Consider the following 17549-nt stretch of genomic DNA (forward strand, 5'->3'; position numbering starts at 1 on the left):
CCCCTCCCAGGGTTAGTTCAGGGGGGTGGAGCAGCTCTCCGTGTTTATGCCGTACCTGCGTCCAGTCCAAATCCCGGCGGGATGGTTTCCTGGCTGGGACGCTGTTCTCCCCGTTCCAAGACCAGTCACTGCCTCCCGGGGACTTCTCCCACCAGCTGCGTCCCACGCCGCCCGCGGAACCGGCTGGTCCCACTCCTAGGGTTAGTTCAGGGGGGTGGAGCAGCTCTCTGTGCTTGTGCCAAGACAGATTTGTTCATTCTTTTGGTGGTCCATGGTATATTTAATATTCTTCACCAACGCCATAATTCAAAGGCTTCAATTCTCCTTCAGTCTTCCATATTTGTACTCCAGCTTTCACATGCATATGAGGCAATTGAAAACACCATGGCTTGGATCAGGAGCACCTTAGTCTTCAAGGTAACATCTTTAGCTTTTTTTTTTTTTTAACACTTTAGAGAGGTCTTTTGCAGCAGATTTGTCCAGTGCAATGCACCATTTGATTTCTTGACTGATGCTTCCATGGGTGTTGATTGTGGATCCAAGTAAAATGAAATCCTTGACAACTTCAGTCTTTTCTCTATTTGTCATGATGCTGTTTATCCATCCTCACAGCAGGATTTACATTTGAGCCACTGGCAAATGCTTATGTTCTTGAAGACCCAAGTGTGCTTTCGTAGAAGAGCAGTAAATGTGAAATTAGTAGTGAGTATCATTTTTCTAATTATAAAACTGCATTTCTTTAGCTGTTGTTTTAAGTTCCAAGGGGTGCTATAAGGAGCCCTGGTGGTGAAGTGGTTAAGTGCTCACCTGCTAACAGAAAGGTCCGTGGTTTGAACCCACCAGTGGCTCCATGAGAGAAGAATGCAGCGGTCTGCTTCTGTAAAGATCAGAGCCTTTGAAACCTGATGGGGCAGTTCTACTCTGTCCTAGCGTCACTCCGGGTCAGAATCAACTTGACGTGAATAAGTTTGGTTTAGGGTTTAGGACTGCTATAAAAAATAAAAATAAAAAATGGGTAGTTTTAAACAACAGAAATGTATTGTCTCGCAGTTCTTGAAACTAGAAGTCCAAATAAGAATATTAGTTGTGTTGATTCCTTCTGAGTGATCTAAGACAGAGGCTCTTTCCTAGGTTACGGTGGCTCCCAGCAATCGGCATTCCTTGGCTTGTAGATGCGTATTCACGTGGTGATATTTTTTCCACATCTGTTCTTCTTTCATAAAAACAGACTCAGGTGAAATTAAGACACATCTAATGTGAACGCATATTAACTGATAACCTTTTCAAAGACTCATGTCCAAACAAGGCCATATTCACAGGTATGAGAATTAGAACTTCATCATATCTTTTGGGTGACACCATCAAATCCATACTAGTCTTCCCTCTGGTCACCCCTAATCCCTGTCCTTTCCACATGCAAAATATATCCACCCCATCCCAGCATGCCAAAAATTTTATCCTAATATAACATCAAACTTTTAATGTCAAATCTCATCTTCTAGATCAGGTAAGGGAGAGACAATGGGTATGATCTATCCTGTGGTAAAATTTCTCTCTATCTGTGGACCTGTGAAACCCAGAATACAAGTTATCTGCTTTGAAAATACAATGATGGTACAGGCATAGGGTAGACAGTCACAATGCAAAAAGTAGAAGCTGGAGGAATGGCAATGGGTCCAGGTAAGTCTGAAACCCAGCAAAACAAATTCCATTTGATTTTAAGTCTTGAAAATAATCCTCTGTCATCTTGACCCACATGAGCAGCAGCTGTGCTCCCTGAACTCTGGGTGACATCCACACCTCCTAGACCCAACTGGATTGTGCCTCCATCCCCTATACCAACCTGGGGGGCAACCCCCTTCTCTTGACCCATAGGTGTTACTGAACCCAGGAAGGTGAGTCCTTGTGCGGCACTCTCAGTCTTGCCATTGATATGAGTACAGGTCTTTGAGAAAGAGAAAGTAACTATACTACAATATTCAGAGCAAGGAGCTGAAAGGAAGTTCCTCAGGTTCAACTCCCTGAGCTGTGGGGAAGCAGGGCTTTTATGTGCGTTGGGCAGCAAGATGGCAGCTGCGCAGGCATACTGAGGTAGGAAAATTCTAGAAGGAAGATGTTGCAGGAATTATGGTGGCCAGGAAACAGGAGATGATATGGGTCTATGTCAGGCTTCTTGCTTCAGAATGCTGTCTGGGTGATGATTTTCCTTCTGATTCATTCCACCTGTTGCTGCATCCTCTGTTGAGGTCAGTTAATGTTCACAGCTGCCCTTCCACGCATGAGGGGCAGGCCAATTATGGCTTAAGAACTAGTGGAAATTTACTGGCATTCTTAGGGTCAGGTTGCATAGGGACTACAACCTCATTCCCTGGAACTTAGGAGGTAATCATGCCCTCTGAAACCAGACCAATGACCCTGCTGGCCTCTTGAGATCATCCTTTCCTTTTCCTTAAGGACAATAGATGTTCCTAGCTAAGCATCTCTACTGGCCCATTTCTTACTAGTAGAATCAGAGTAGTCCAACAGCCTTATTTTGTCTCATTTTGTCTCTTTCCTCTTCAGTTGACACTGGTAGAGTTTCTGTTAAGGTGGTTGATTGGGTTCATAAATCACATGCCTAATGTCTTTAGAAAACAGTTGTCCAGCCACACCCTGGTGTTCTCTCCAGGACACATTTTCTCAATTTTTCCAACATGGATTGGATGAGAATTTTCCAAATCTTCGAGTTTTGGTTCTTTTTTGCCCAGTTCACTTCTTAATTTATCTCTTTCCTTCTGGATTTTACTATAATTAAAAGGGAGAAATCAGGCTTCATCTAAGATTTTGCTTGAAAAAGTAGATATCCAGGTTCATCACTTATAAGTTCTTATTTTCCCAAGGTATTCAAATAAAATTGAGCCAATTTTCTTGAAACTTTATAACAAGGATTATTTTTCTTGTAGTATCCAATAATGTGTACATGACTTCCTTTTAATGCCTCACCAGAGGTGAATTTATTGTCCACATTTCTAACAACACACTGTTCATGAAGATATATGTATTATCTAAGATGATAGAAGCTCTATCTACATCTCTGCTCACCTCTTTCTCAGACCTAACCAGAATTGTTTTTAACGTCCATACTCCTACCAACTGCCTCTTCATGGCAATCTAAGCTTTTACTATCAATCACTTCAAAACATTTTAGCCTCCATCCATTATCCAATTCCAAAGCCACATATAGATAGACAGATGGATAGAGACAGAGAAATTTAAGGAATTGGCTAATGTGATTATGGGTGCTGGCAAGCCTTAAATCTGTAGGTCAAGCAACAGGCTTTCGTCCAAAATTGGTAGACCAGATGCCTGGCTAGGAATTCAAGCAAGTTCAATTACAAAATTACAGCCTTGAAGAAAAATCCTTCTCATTGGAAAATCTGTTTTTGCTCTTAAGACTTTCAACTGATTGAATGAAGCCCACCCATATTACATAGAAAAGTCTTCTTTACTTAAGGTCAACTGAGTTAAATGTTAATCATATGTAAATACCTTCCTTCATAACAACATCTAGATTAGTGTCAACCAAACAATTGGGCACAATAGCCTAGCCAAGTTGACACATAAAATTAATCACCACAGTTGTGATACAACATATGCCCAAAATAATACAGTAATACTTAGATATAAACTTAAATACTGTCGTTCCACTATCTGTTCTATTACTTTCTATCCCATTTTTTAAAAAGATAGCACAAGTCAAAATACACACAAAAATGCATCAGTAAACACCACTTCTAACAAGCAATAGAATTAAAAGCAACAACAAAATAAAAGCCATCTGTCAGCTATCTATATACTTATATATATCTTTATCTGTCTGAGTTCCATAAATTCTGGCCAAGATTGTTTCTTGTAGTGTCCAATTTATTGTAAGCTGTAGAAAATGTTATTTGTTTAAATGTGAAAGCCTCTACCTGTCACATCCCACCATGAAATAATTCGAAGAAAAGAGTAAATTATCACCAAATTTCACCTTTTTTCCCGTGCAAATTTACAACTAGCTAAAAAAAAGTGAATAATATTACGTTGTACCTAAAAATCATTCTTTCATTTGAGTTCTTATTTCATGAATACTTAGCCACACACATTCAATTTTTAAAGCATAATTTGTGGCAAAATGTGTTTGCTAGCTTCTAATCCTTCAGGAAATACTGTAGGATGTTGTCGTGTAAGTATAATTGTTCAATATATTCTGATGCAAGTAACTCAAAACTACAAATAATACTATAAAACACATTTAAATCATTATTTAAGACGTAGGTTTGTAAAATTTGTTGAAAGCATATTTAAGGCAACTGTATATTTGTTGTCATTAATAAATTGAATGTTATTAAATTAATCAATTCTTGTAGCAAACCTTAAATGTTAATGTTGACATAATTGTGTAAAGAAAGAGTCAATTCTAAGTATTTTATATTGTGAACAATGGAGCATTTCATGACTTCTTATAATTTGGTAGCATATATTTAGGAAACTGTTTCGAAATTTTCATATTCTATCTGGTTTCATGCGTTATAAGTTATTAGACATGTATTTACTATAGGAGAAAGTTCTGCTTTTCACATAATACTCAAAAATAATTCAGCCATGTTTTTTTTTAAACTGTAAAACAAGGATTGTTTTTCCAGTTTTAACCAGAACATACATTTAAATTGAATACGAAGAATTTTTTATCCTGATTAAAATGTTAAATGAGAAAAATCCTATAATAAGAATAACTCAGCAGGGCTAAGTTAAAGTCCAGAAACCCTGGTGGCATGGTGGTTAAGAGTTACAGCTGCTAACCAAAAAGTCAGCAGTTTGAATCCATTCGTTGGAAACTCTATGGAGCAGTTCTCTTTCCTACAGGGTCGCTAAGAGTCAGAATCGACTCGACAGCAATGGGTTTGGTTTTTTTGGTTTAAGTTAAAGTCTGAAGTTTATTTGCAAATGGGTGGGGTCATATTCAACGGGAAGAGTTTTTTGTAACTTACACAGTAGACATGACATATCTATGCAAACTATTGTTGTTAATATTACTATTATTTTCCTTCATACTTTGCCTGGGCACGCGGTCAGCACTAGTCATTATTAATGACATTATTAGCTCTGTAACAAGAGCATCAAACTATTCTTGCCATGGAATAATGATGACACATATCACCAAATAATGTAGACTTATATTTCCAAAGTCATTCAAAAGCAGTGATACATTTCATCTCACAACGGAGCTAAGAGAGTGCCATAAACTAAGCGATCTGGGATTTCTCCACACTCTTGTGATGAAGAACATTATGGTTACATTTTACCGTTATATTCTTAGACATTAGCAAATTAAAACAGATATAACTCTTCGGGTTTCTATGTACTGAATACTACCCTATTTTAGAGAGGACCCAGGTGAGTTCCAGCATGATGCATGGAAATAAACACCTACAAAATTTTCCCAAAGACTTGTCAAAGCGTTGAAGGTTTTTTTTTTTTCTTTCTTTCTTTTCCCCCCAGTATTAGGTTTGTTTAACATTTCCAGAAGATCCCTAAATCCAAAATATTTAATAACTATTATAATTTTTTTTTTTTTTTTAGTATTTCCCTGAAAGTGGCATTATTGACCAAACTGTGGAAAGGCATGTGCTTTCTTTACATCAACTGCAAAACTTAGGAATTTGTTTATGGACTGTTATCTCTTAAAAACGTTGTCTCAACCATAAGTGATCACTGCAATAGATGTAGAATGCAATAAAATAAAGATACATGTAAAATTAAAAATAATAGTAAACAAGAAATAGAGGAGAATTGCCTTGCTCGGTAAGGCACTTTTAAAATCCTACAACAAACATAAGTAGGACTGAAATTTGAAGGCATTCCCACTGAGGATCAGACGGAAGATGCGAGTGTTTGCCATCGCCACTATTGTTCAACTTTTCACTAAAGGTCTTAGGCAGCCCACGATAGCAATACAAATTTTTAAAAATGTGTATTTTAAAGGAAAAATTGAAACTTCCATTTCTTAACAACTTTATTGATATATAATTCACTAACCATAAAGTTCACCCATTTGAAGTGTAGAATATAGTACTTATTAGCACACTGAGAGTTGTGAAACAGTCGGCACAATTTAATCTTACAACATTTTTGTCTCTTCAAAAAGAAACCCCATACGCATTAATAGTTGTTTCTCCATCCCCGTCCCGTCCTCATCATAGGCAACCCTCCATTTACTTTCTTCTTCTATAGATTTTTGGCAATTCTGTACATTTCATATAACTGGAATCATATATTGTGTGGGATTTTGTGACTGATTTCTTTCAGTTAGCATAACATTTCCTATGTTGAAGCATGTATTAGTACTTCATTTTTAAAAATTCCCAAATCATATTCTATTCTATGAATTTACGTCTTTTTTTTTTTTTTTTTTGTCCATGCAGCAGTAGATGGATATCATTTTTATTTTCTTTTTTGACTACTCTGAATAATACCGTTATGGACATGTGTTTACAAGTTTTTTATGGGTGTCTGTTTACATCACTATTAGTTCTGTCTTATGAGTGGAATTGCTGGAACATATACCAAATTTGCCTTCATTTTAAGGAACTACCAAAGTTTTTTTTTTCCAAAACAGATGCACCATTGTATATTCCCAACAGCAAAGGCTTCCAATATCCCCACATCCTCACAAACACCTGCTATTTTCTGTCTTTTTTTAGTTATGTGGCAGCTCATTATGATTTGTATCTGTATTTTACTGATGACTAATAATGTTAAGTATCTTTTCACGTGTGTATTGGCCATTTGTATACCTTCCTTGGAAAACTGTTTATTCAAATTCTTTGCCCATATTTGAATTCGGCTATTTCTTTTTCATTGTTCAATTATACAGATTCTTTCTATATTCTGCATTGTTGTTGTTAGTTGCCACTGAGTTGGCCCATGACTTATGGGCCAACTCAAGCCCATTGCAGTGTAATTTACCACTTTTGTGTACCCTTTCTTGCCATGGTCTTGTAACTTGTAACATGGTCAAGCGATTGGGTGGGACGGTGTAAATAAGATAATTATGGCCCACCAAGGGAATTGGTCAGCTTTGCCATCCTGCTAGGCTTAAAATTAGCCACCTCTGAAATGGGAAGAGAGGATCTCACCACCATCAAGGAAGAAGAGCAAAGAGTGGAGTGCATCCTTTGGTCCCAGAATCCCTGCACTGAGGAGCCCCAGGAGACCAAGAAACAAAGAGAGAGAGAGTTGTAACACAGGACTGTGAGAAGTGATGGCAAAGGAACAGCAGCAGGAGAGACCGACAGGACATGGTGTGTTGGCTTTCCCAGCACATGGAGTGGGGAAATTGACCACCTTCAGGCAGGAGTCTTACTGACAGAGCAGGGTTCCTTTGGGTACTTGGTGGAGCTAGGTTTTGCAACCCATAGAGCCAGAGCTGAGGCCTTAGGCCAAGGCTTATTAGCAGAGCAGGGTGCCTTGGGGTACTTATTTGCAGAGCTAAAAGAGCCTTGTTGCATTTTCCTGAGCATGGCAGAGGCTGGGGGGCAGGGGGACAGAAAGAGGTACGCCTATGGCCACAGCTGAGAAAATGTTGTCCTCATGAAGAACTGTGTCCTGAGCATTCCTAAACCTGAATTATAACCCATTGCTTCCCTAATAAACCCCATAATCATGAGTATTGTTTGTGAGTTCTGCATGGCCATTGCAATGAATTATTGAACCTAGGAGAGAGATAGAGAGTGCTGTGGCAGGCATGGTTGGTGTCAGAATTGGTAAAGATGGAGGAGAAAGGAGGCATGTCTGATCCCGGCTTCATAGGAATCAGTCTGTGGCTGTTGATCTTGATTTTCCTTCTCCCTTGCAAAGTTAGAAGAGGTCAGATGTCAGATGTCGCCGCCATGACATTTTTAGAGTCCATGTACATTGGGACTAAATGCTGCCTAGTCCGATGTTATTCCTATGACTGGATGCGATCTATGGGGAATGTTTACTGACTTATTCAAGGAATAGATGGACAAGTTTTTGTTCCTAGTCTGTCCTAGTCTGGAAGTTCTGCTGAAATCTCTTCAGCATTATGGCAGCACACAAGTCTCCGCTGATGGACTGATGCTGGCTACACGTGAGGTGCACTGGCTGGGAATCGAGCCCACGTCTCCTGCATGGAAGGGAAGAAATCTATCACCAAGCCCTCACTGCACCCCTATATTCTGTATTCTGAACTCCCCGAAAAACAAGGAAACAAACCCACTGCTGTCAAGTCCATTCTGGCCCTTCAACAAGTAGTGTTGGGACAACTGAATGCACACATGTGAAAGGATGAAATTGGACCACTACCTCACACCATACACAAAATAACCCCCCAAAAGGATCCCAGATTTAAGTATAATATTTAAAACTAGAAAACCCTTAAAACAGAGGAGTAAATCTTTATAACCTTGGATTAAAAAAAATTAGGCAATGTTATTTAGATATGATAGCAAAACCACAAGCAACTAATAAAAAAGAGAGGATAAATTGGATTACATTCAAATTAAAAATTTTGTGCTTCAAAGAATACCACAAAGAAAGTGAAAAGACAATCCACAGAATGGGAGAAAGTATTTGTGTATCACATATCTAATAAGGGACTTGTATTTATCAATTTCCACTTGTATCTAGTGGTTAAACATTAGGCTGTTAACCAAAAAGTTGGCAGTTTAAATCCACCAGCTGCTCCTTGGAAACACCATGAGGTAGCTCTACTCTGTCCTATGGGATCACTATGAGTTGGAATCGACTTGTTGGTAATGGTTTTTTTTTTTTTTTTTTGGCTTGGTAGTCTATATGGAAGGTAACACAGAGAATTTTGACCAGGAGCCAGACTCCTTAGAAACAGAGGAGTTAACTTTGTTATTATTTTAGCTTAGTGACTAGACAGAGTTTCCAGATATCAGTACAGGGAAGTGGACACTATGTGGCCTAGCCATGTCCCTGAGCTGGGAAGATGGAACTGGGAGTCCAGGCAGGTTTAGATGGCAAGATATGGAGGGTAGAGTAATAGAGAGGAGTTGCCGCGAGACAGAGAAAGAGCTACAGAAGTGATACTACCGATTCTATGGATATTAAAGTATAATAACTAAAATCTATGAACAACTTTTTTTAAATTAATTAGACAAACTAAATAAACATAAGACAAAATATCTTTGACTCTCTTCTCTCAGCAAGAGTCATCCTGCCAAAAAGTAACATAGATTGTATTCACTCTTTCACTAAAATACTTCCAGTAGCTTCCTCTTTCAATCAGGTTTAAAAAAAAAAAAAAAGGAGGTAATTTCAGTAATGTATAAGAACCTGCAGAGTCTCAGCACTCCTCACCTTCTTAACCTTATCTTCTACTACTTGTCCCATCGATCACACTTCTTCAGCCACACTGGCCAACATCATGTTTCTCAAATACGTGAACCATACTCTCTCATTTGGGTTTTTTCTCTCCCTATTCTCTCTGTCTAAGACACTTGTGGGTGATGATCCTGCACCTTTCTGTATGGCTTAGTCTCTTACTCCTTCCACTGTCTCGTCTCAGTCAAGTCTTTTCTCAAATGTCTGCATTTTGGTTACGTTTATCATTGTCGACCTGTTGAAAATTGCTAATCCTTTATTTTCCTGACTGTTCACTTGCCCTATTTCTTTTCTACAGTACCTATCATTTAACAGACTATATGAGTTTACTTATTTGGTATGTGTATGTATAAAAATCTTTCCCTACTGAATACAAGCTTCAGGAAAAAAGAGTATTTTTGTTAGGTACATTTTGTTCATTGATGTATCCGTTACATCTAAAAGAGTACTTGTCACATAACAAGCACTCCTCCAAATTGGATGAACATATAAAAACTTGAATAGGCTGGTGTTATGAAACGTAAAACAATAGTTTCAACCAGGAAGGTGCCATCACCTATGTAGAATGACAGTAAGGGTTAAAATGAATTATGACAGGTATATTTTCCTGTGACAGTGTGCTTGCTGTGATTTAGCATGATTTTTTCCAAGGACTGAAGGTCATCATAATCTAATGGGATGGGCTTACTTGAGGAAAAAAATAGATGGTGAAAAGAGGATAGATGATAAAAAGAGAACACTGGTCAAGACAATTCTTTCAACAGATTCACTGTAAAGGGGGCAGGTAATTGGGTCAATAGCTGGGAGGGGATGTTAAGTTGACAGGGTTTTATATTTCTGAGATGAAATTCTATTTTTTGCTGATGGGGTTGTTGGATTTTATGAAACTTTTTTCTCTTTCCCACTTCATAAAAAATAAAAACAAAAGACATAAAAATGTCAGCTTTTTAGGATAGACCCCAAAAGAAAAATGCCAAGGCATATCATGATTACACTTGCTAAAACCAAAGACAAAGACAGAGTCCTGCAAGCAGCTCAAAAAAAAAAAAAAAAAAAAAAGTCACATACAGAGGAGAAACAATAAGACTAAGCTCTGATTATTTAGCAGAAACCATGCAGGCAAGAAGGCAATGGTATGACATATATAACACCTTGAAAAAAAAATTGCCAACCAAGAATAATATATCCTGTAAAACTTTCATTCGGATATGATGGTGAAATTAGGACACTTCCAGATAAACAGAAATTAAAGGGATATGTAAAAACCAAACCAAATTTACAAGAATTATTAAAGGAAGTCCTTTGGTCTGAGAACAAACAACATCAGACCACAGCTTGAATCTAGGATGCAAGATGGTGCCAGCCAGATACCAACATAGGAAATGAACTCTCAAGGATTATCCAAACCCAAAGGAATTGCAACAGGGAACCAGAGAGGTTAATCTGTAAACGACAACAACATCAGAACAATAAAAGATGGAATAAACAGTATAGGTATAGAAATTTCTAATGGAGAGGAAGGCAAGACGATACCAAGTAATAATAGACTGGTTCAAACCTAGGAAGATAAGGATGAATTTCAAAGTAACCACAAAGAAAGTTAATAAACGTACTCATCAAAATAAAGAAAAACATAAAGTCTCAATAAAAACAAAATCTACAAAAAAAAAAAAAAATCCAAAAGCAAAAGGAACTCAGCATAGGAGAGTATGCACAATAGCAAAAAGATGGAAACAACCTAGATGCCCATCAACAGATGAATGGATAAACAAACTGTGGTACATACACACAATGGAGTATACACAACGCTAAAGAACAAAGATGAATCTGTGAAGCATCTCATAACATGGTTGCATCTGGAGGACATTATGCTGAGTGAAATAGGTCAGTCACAGAAGGAAAAATATTATATGAAACCACTACTGTAAAAACTCATGAAAAGGTTTACATACAAAAAGAAACAATATTTGATGGTTACGAGTGAGGGAAGGGGTGAGGATAGAAAAACATTTAATAAAACCAAACCAAACCCAGTGCCGTCAAGTCGTAGACAATAGGTAAACAGTAACTTTGGTGAAGGGTAAGACAGTACACAATATTGGGGAAGCCAGCACAACCTATACAAGACAAGGCCATGGTAGCCCCATAGACACATCCAAACTTCCTGAGGGACCAAATTGCTGGGCTGAGGACTATGTGGGGACCATGGTCTCAGGGAATATCTAGCTCAATTGGCATCACATAGTTTATAAAGAAAATGTTCTACATTCTTTTTTGGTGAGTAACGTCTGGGGCCTTAAAAGCCTGTGAGCGGCCATCTAGGATACTCCCCTGGTCTCACCCCTTTGGGAGCAAGGGAGAATGAAGAAAACAAAAGACACAAGGGAAAGATTAGTCCAAAGGACTAATGGACCACATCTACCAAGACCTGTACGAGACTGAGTCCAGTACAACTAGATGGTGCCCACCTACCACCACTGACTGCTCTGACAGGGATCACAGTAGAGGGTCCCAGACAGAGCTGGAGAAAAAGGTAGAACAAAATTCTAACTCAAAAAGAAAGATCAGACTTGCTGGCCTGATGAGACTGAAGAAACCCTGAGAGTACAGCCCCCAGATGCCCTTTCAGCTTAGTAATGAGGCCGCTCCTGAGGTTCACCCTTCAGCCAAAGATTGAACAAGCCCATGAAACAAAACAAGACTCAAGGGGAGCACCAGCTGTGGGGCAAGGACTGGAAGGTAGGAGGGAACAAGAAAGCTGGTAATAGGGAACCCACAGTTGAGAAGGGGGAGTGTTGACATGTCGTGGGGTCATACAATACCAATGTCATATAACAGTATGTGTACTAACTGTTTGTTGAGAAACTAGTTTGTTCTGTAAACCTTCATCTAAAGTTCAATTTAAAAAATAATAAAGAAAAAAAATGTCAGCTGTATAAAAATAATAAATCAATTGGATCATTTTCATGAAATCCCCAAGAAAAAAGGGGAGGTTGCTAGTACTCTCTGCCTGCCCCCAATCTAGATTTTAGAACACACATTTTGAGCAACAGATCGAGACTTGAATATAGATATACATGCTGAGGAACGCTGCCTCCAACTGGTTTGGAGAAGAGAGAGAAAGAACATTAAATCGCCTAGTTTTACAGATATTTTAAAATAGGTTAGCTCCATCAAATAGCAAAAGGTGGATTGATGGGTAACACCCACAAATGAAGAAACTTATTTCCTCTTCCTTGGGGCCAGAAATATTATCTCAATAGAGCTTTCTCTACTTAAAAACACAAAGATAAAGAAAAAAGATGTATGCTCAACAACAAGAACGGTTTAGTAAAGGAGGACTAATTATTGAGGCATGGAAGGAAGGCGTGATTACAGGAGAAAGTACTTAGATTGAGGTGTGATGGGATTCAGAGCACATATGGAAGTTTTGACTTTAATTCAGCCCAGCTACAGACAGGCAGATTGTTTGACTCGGTGGTTGGAAAAGGAGAAAATTCGTCTCTGATTCAGTATACTCGTTGGAATAGTATTTGAAGGCAGCTATTTAGAGTGGACTTAGAAATTTGAGGAAAGGGAAAGTGAGCAAAAATCATAAAAAAAAAAATCATAAGGTGAGTAATAAATGAAAATTACTAAGAGAATATAAAATAATTTCTGTATAGTGTTGAGAGTCCTTTTAAAATTAAAAACCAAAAAAAAAAAAAAAACAAAAAGAACAAACCCGTCGCTGTCAAGTCAGCTCTGCCTCATAGCAGCCCTACAGGACAGAGTGGAACTGCTCCACAGGATTTCCGAGGAGCACCTGGTGGATTCGAACCGCTGACCTTTTGGCTAGCAGCTGTAGCACTTCAACACGACACCACCAGGGTTTCCCTTTTAAAATTAGTGTTCATTAATTTAAAACTAGACTCATTGGCATTTTTATATGATCTTTTTTTTTTTCTGATAGTTTATTACTTCTTGGATGAATTTGCATAGTAGGCAGACAGGATAAGCAGGGCTGGAGTTTTGTTTGGTGGGAATTATGGGGAAGAGAGCGACAAGAGGCTTAGCGGTGTTTGCAAATAAATTACTAAAATATTGTTCCATGTAATTTAGGCTATGTAAGGAGCGATGTGAAAACTTGAAGATGAGGGGAGCTGGCAGGGGATAGAAGTTAGTGTTAAATTATTAGAGATCTCAGTGTGGTTAAAATTTTGTTGAAACTGGCTAAACTAAGAGAAACTTCTGGTCAGAGAATGACACACTTATATAACAAGATTTCCGAAGTGTTAGAGATATTGATGGTAACAAAGTCAAAATTATGGGAATAGATGGTTAGACATGGTGGCCAAAAAGAAAAATAATTATAACTGAGAAGCTCAATTTAGTGAGAAGTCATAGAGTAATATAGATCATCTACTACTTGAATGTTGAAGTCATCAAGAATAAGAGAGCACTAACCCAAATGCTAAAATTTACATTAATAAATAGCTACAAGTGCCACAGTTAGAGGATAACAGTCACATGGAAAGTAGTAACTCCTACCATTAAAAGGTATAAACCTCAAAGAATCTGTGAGGAAAAAAAAAAAAAAAACGTTTCCAAAATGATAATGGGAATGAAGAAAATAGTAACACAAACGTGCATAGATTTGCACTGATATCCAGAAAAACGGTGAATAGTAAAAGTGATAGGGAGTAACTCTTTCTTGTTCCTGATTTTAATAGGTATTCTTTAAAGTTTTTGCCATTTATTAGCATCCTCGTAAATATTATATCTGGTTAAGATTGTCGTTTGACTTTCATTCACTGAATAGATATTTAACAAATATAAGAAACATGGTGCTGGGCCCTAAGGATAAACTGTGAGCATGGACAGCCATACCTCTGCCCTAAAAGCTTGTAATCTATTGGGTGAGATAGTCCTTATTCAAATGATCACACAAATAAATGTAAAATTAAGCCATTAATTTGGAGGTCATGGAATGTTTCCCTATTAATGTAGCAAATGAACTGTAACAAGTTGAAAAATTATGAGATCACCATTTTAAACTATAGCTGCTCCAAAAGTGTCACTTTTGAAAATAAAACCAATAGGCATAAAGCATAAAATGCTAAAAAAAAAGAAAGAAAAGAGAGAGAGATGTGAGGTTTGCATTTCCTGTAAAAAAGGTAGTCTACAGATACTTACAAAAAAAAAAAAAAAACTACTTAATTAAAATAAAAACTTAGAAGTAATTAAAAATTTTTTTTCATTGCCTGTTTTACTTTTTAGGCAAACAAAGGAAAACAAGAGAGACTAAAATTGAGAGAATACAATGAATCCAGAGAGGTATGCGAGCGATAAAATTGTTGACTCTGCTGATCCTCACTGGTTAAGACTTTGAGTTTAAGCTCTGTGCAGAGAGTGGAGAAGAAAAAACACCAAAAATATAAAACAAACACACACACACATAAAAACTAGGGCTCTCAAAAAAGCCTAGCTCTCTGAACAATTACACCATCAGTAAATAATAGTGACTTGCATATTTGACCGTATTCTGTCTGTTAGCTGCTGTTTTAAGAAATATGTATTGACACAATTATCCTCATAAAACCTAGCAAGATCCTGAGTTCACAGCTGAGCAAATCGAGGCAGAGACAGTTGTTTGAAATCATATGGTTAGTACATCCGTGAGCAGTCTATGTCCACGGCCTACCTCCTTCATCTCTAAAGTGTGTTGTTATATCGCTAAAGATGAAACAAAATAGTATAATCTATAAACAGAAAACAAAATATAACTACTCCACAAATGAAAAGGTTAGGAATATTATCTATCCCAGACCTTGCTGCAGGTGAAGGATTTTTTTGCTGTTTTTACCACATGAACCAGCAATTCTACTCCTAGGTATATACGCAAAATAATTGAAAGCAGAGATTCAAACAGATATTTGTACGTCAATGATGCCACACTATTGACAATAGCTAAAAGGTGGAAACAACCTAAATATCTATAAACAGATGAATGTATACAGAAAATGTGATACAAACACACAATGGAATACTACTCAGCTAGTAGAAGAAATGAAGTCTTGATACATGCTACAATATGGGTGGATCTCAAAGACATTACACTCAGTGAAATAAGTCAATCACAAAAGAACAAATATTGATACATATAAAAAGACAAGAACTGACAAACGTATAGGGACTAAAGTTTGTTAGTGGTTACCGGGGTGGAAGGGAGGGGGAAAGGGAGTTTATTGCTTATGGAGTGCTGAGTTTTGGTTTACGGTGACAGAAAAATCACATTAATTAATGGTAGAGTTGCGTAGCCTATTAAATAAGTTGTACACCAGCGAAAAGTTGAATTGGTAAAAGTTATGTGATATATTTACAACAACCAGCCAAAAAAAATAAATAAATAAATAGCTGCTCAGGCTACTTATGTACAACCAAACACCTCATGGGATTTTATTCCTTGGCTCAGAGGTTTAGGATCATGGTTTCATGGGGCATCTCAGTTAACTGACCTAATAACATGTTTAGTGCTTCTACTCTACCTCCTTAGTCTGGCATGTGCCTGAGGTCTTAAAAGCTTGCAAGTGGCCATCCAAGGTCCAGCAATTGGTCTCTCTGCCTGTGGCAACAGAGGAAGGAAAGTCAAGAACAGGAGGAGGAAATGGCACTTGTGGCTTATTGCCCCATGAACAGCTGTTCCTTTGTCATTATACTAGAAGAAGTGGAGGGTGCCCAGCTACCATTCAGGTGAAGGGTTTTTTTTAAAGGTCTCGTATGAGAAATTTTAAGTGTCTCATGAAAAAATTTGGAATCTGAAAATGTTTTTTGATTCCTTAGACCCAATCAAATTATTTGTTTTATGTGTCTGTGGTTTTGGTAATACTGACAGGGATCCAGAAAAACACAATTAAACTCACCTTGGATGGAAGGGACTATCATTCCAGATCTCAAGTAATTTCCAAAGGCAATGCAAAAGGAACAAGAGTTTAAAAAGAACAGGGCAGAAAACAAAAGACAAAAAAAGGAAGTAAATAAGAGAACAAAAAGAATTAGGAAACAATGAGGAATCTGGTCATCATAAGAGATTATCAACAAAAACAATAAATATGGTAATTAGAATTACAAAGACTTAACTTTTTGGAACTATAAAATATATTACGTAAAATATATTTATATATTTTAATGGTTACAAAATAAAAGACAGCAGAAAATATAACTAGGGAAAACAGTTTATCAAAAAATTGCCAAGCACTTTAAAATAAATCTAAACATAACAACTTCTATTTACCTGTATGTAAAAATATGTACACACAATTTCTATACACAAACTGAGTATAAATACAATTAATGGGTTAAACTTAATAACTGAAAGTTAAAAAAGAAGCAAAAAATAGTAAGCACATTCATAATTGAAGAATAAAGTTAACAACACGAAGATAAGATTCACAAATAAATAATACTAAACCCAACACTTCAAAAACACAGAATATTTTGAAACAAATTTTAATTCAAACAAACCCATACAATTATACAATAATCAAAATCATATATAGAACACGCTCTCTAAAAACATTACTTACTTGAAAATCAGTAAGAGAAAGATGACAAAACATTTTTCAAAATATAAAAAAAAGATCTAAATAACCAATTATTGTTATGATATTGTAATAGAAATTGGCAAATACACATGAAGAATAATGAAAATATTACCTATCAAAATGCCTGAGATACAACTAAAGCAATATTCACAGTGGGATTACAGCTATAAATATGCTCGGCATTTCTCAAGCTGAAAGAACTGAAGAAAAAATTCAAGACTCAAGTTGCAATTCGGAAGAATTCTAATGGCAAAATAGAGCACTGGTGGCACAGTAGTTAAGAGCTTGGCTGCTAACCAAAAGTTCAGCAGTTCAAACCAGCCAACCCTTTCTTGGAAACTCTAGGGGGCAGTTCTATTCTGACTTGATGGTACATAACAACAACAACATGGGCAAAATATTGAATGACACAGGAAGCATCAAAAGCAGATGGAAGGAATACACAGAATAACTGTACCAAAAAGAATTGGTCAACGTTCAACCATTTCAAGAAGTAGCACGTGACCAAGAACCAATGGTATTAAAGGAATAAGTCCAAGCTACACTGGAGGCCTGTGTAAAAAACAAGACTCC

Source organism: Elephas maximus, chromosome 21 (genome assembly GCF_024166365.1).
Source record: "Elephas maximus indicus isolate mEleMax1 chromosome 21, mEleMax1 primary haplotype, whole genome shotgun sequence".
In the NCBI taxonomy this organism is placed as follows: domain Eukaryota; kingdom Metazoa; phylum Chordata; class Mammalia; order Proboscidea; family Elephantidae; genus Elephas; species Elephas maximus.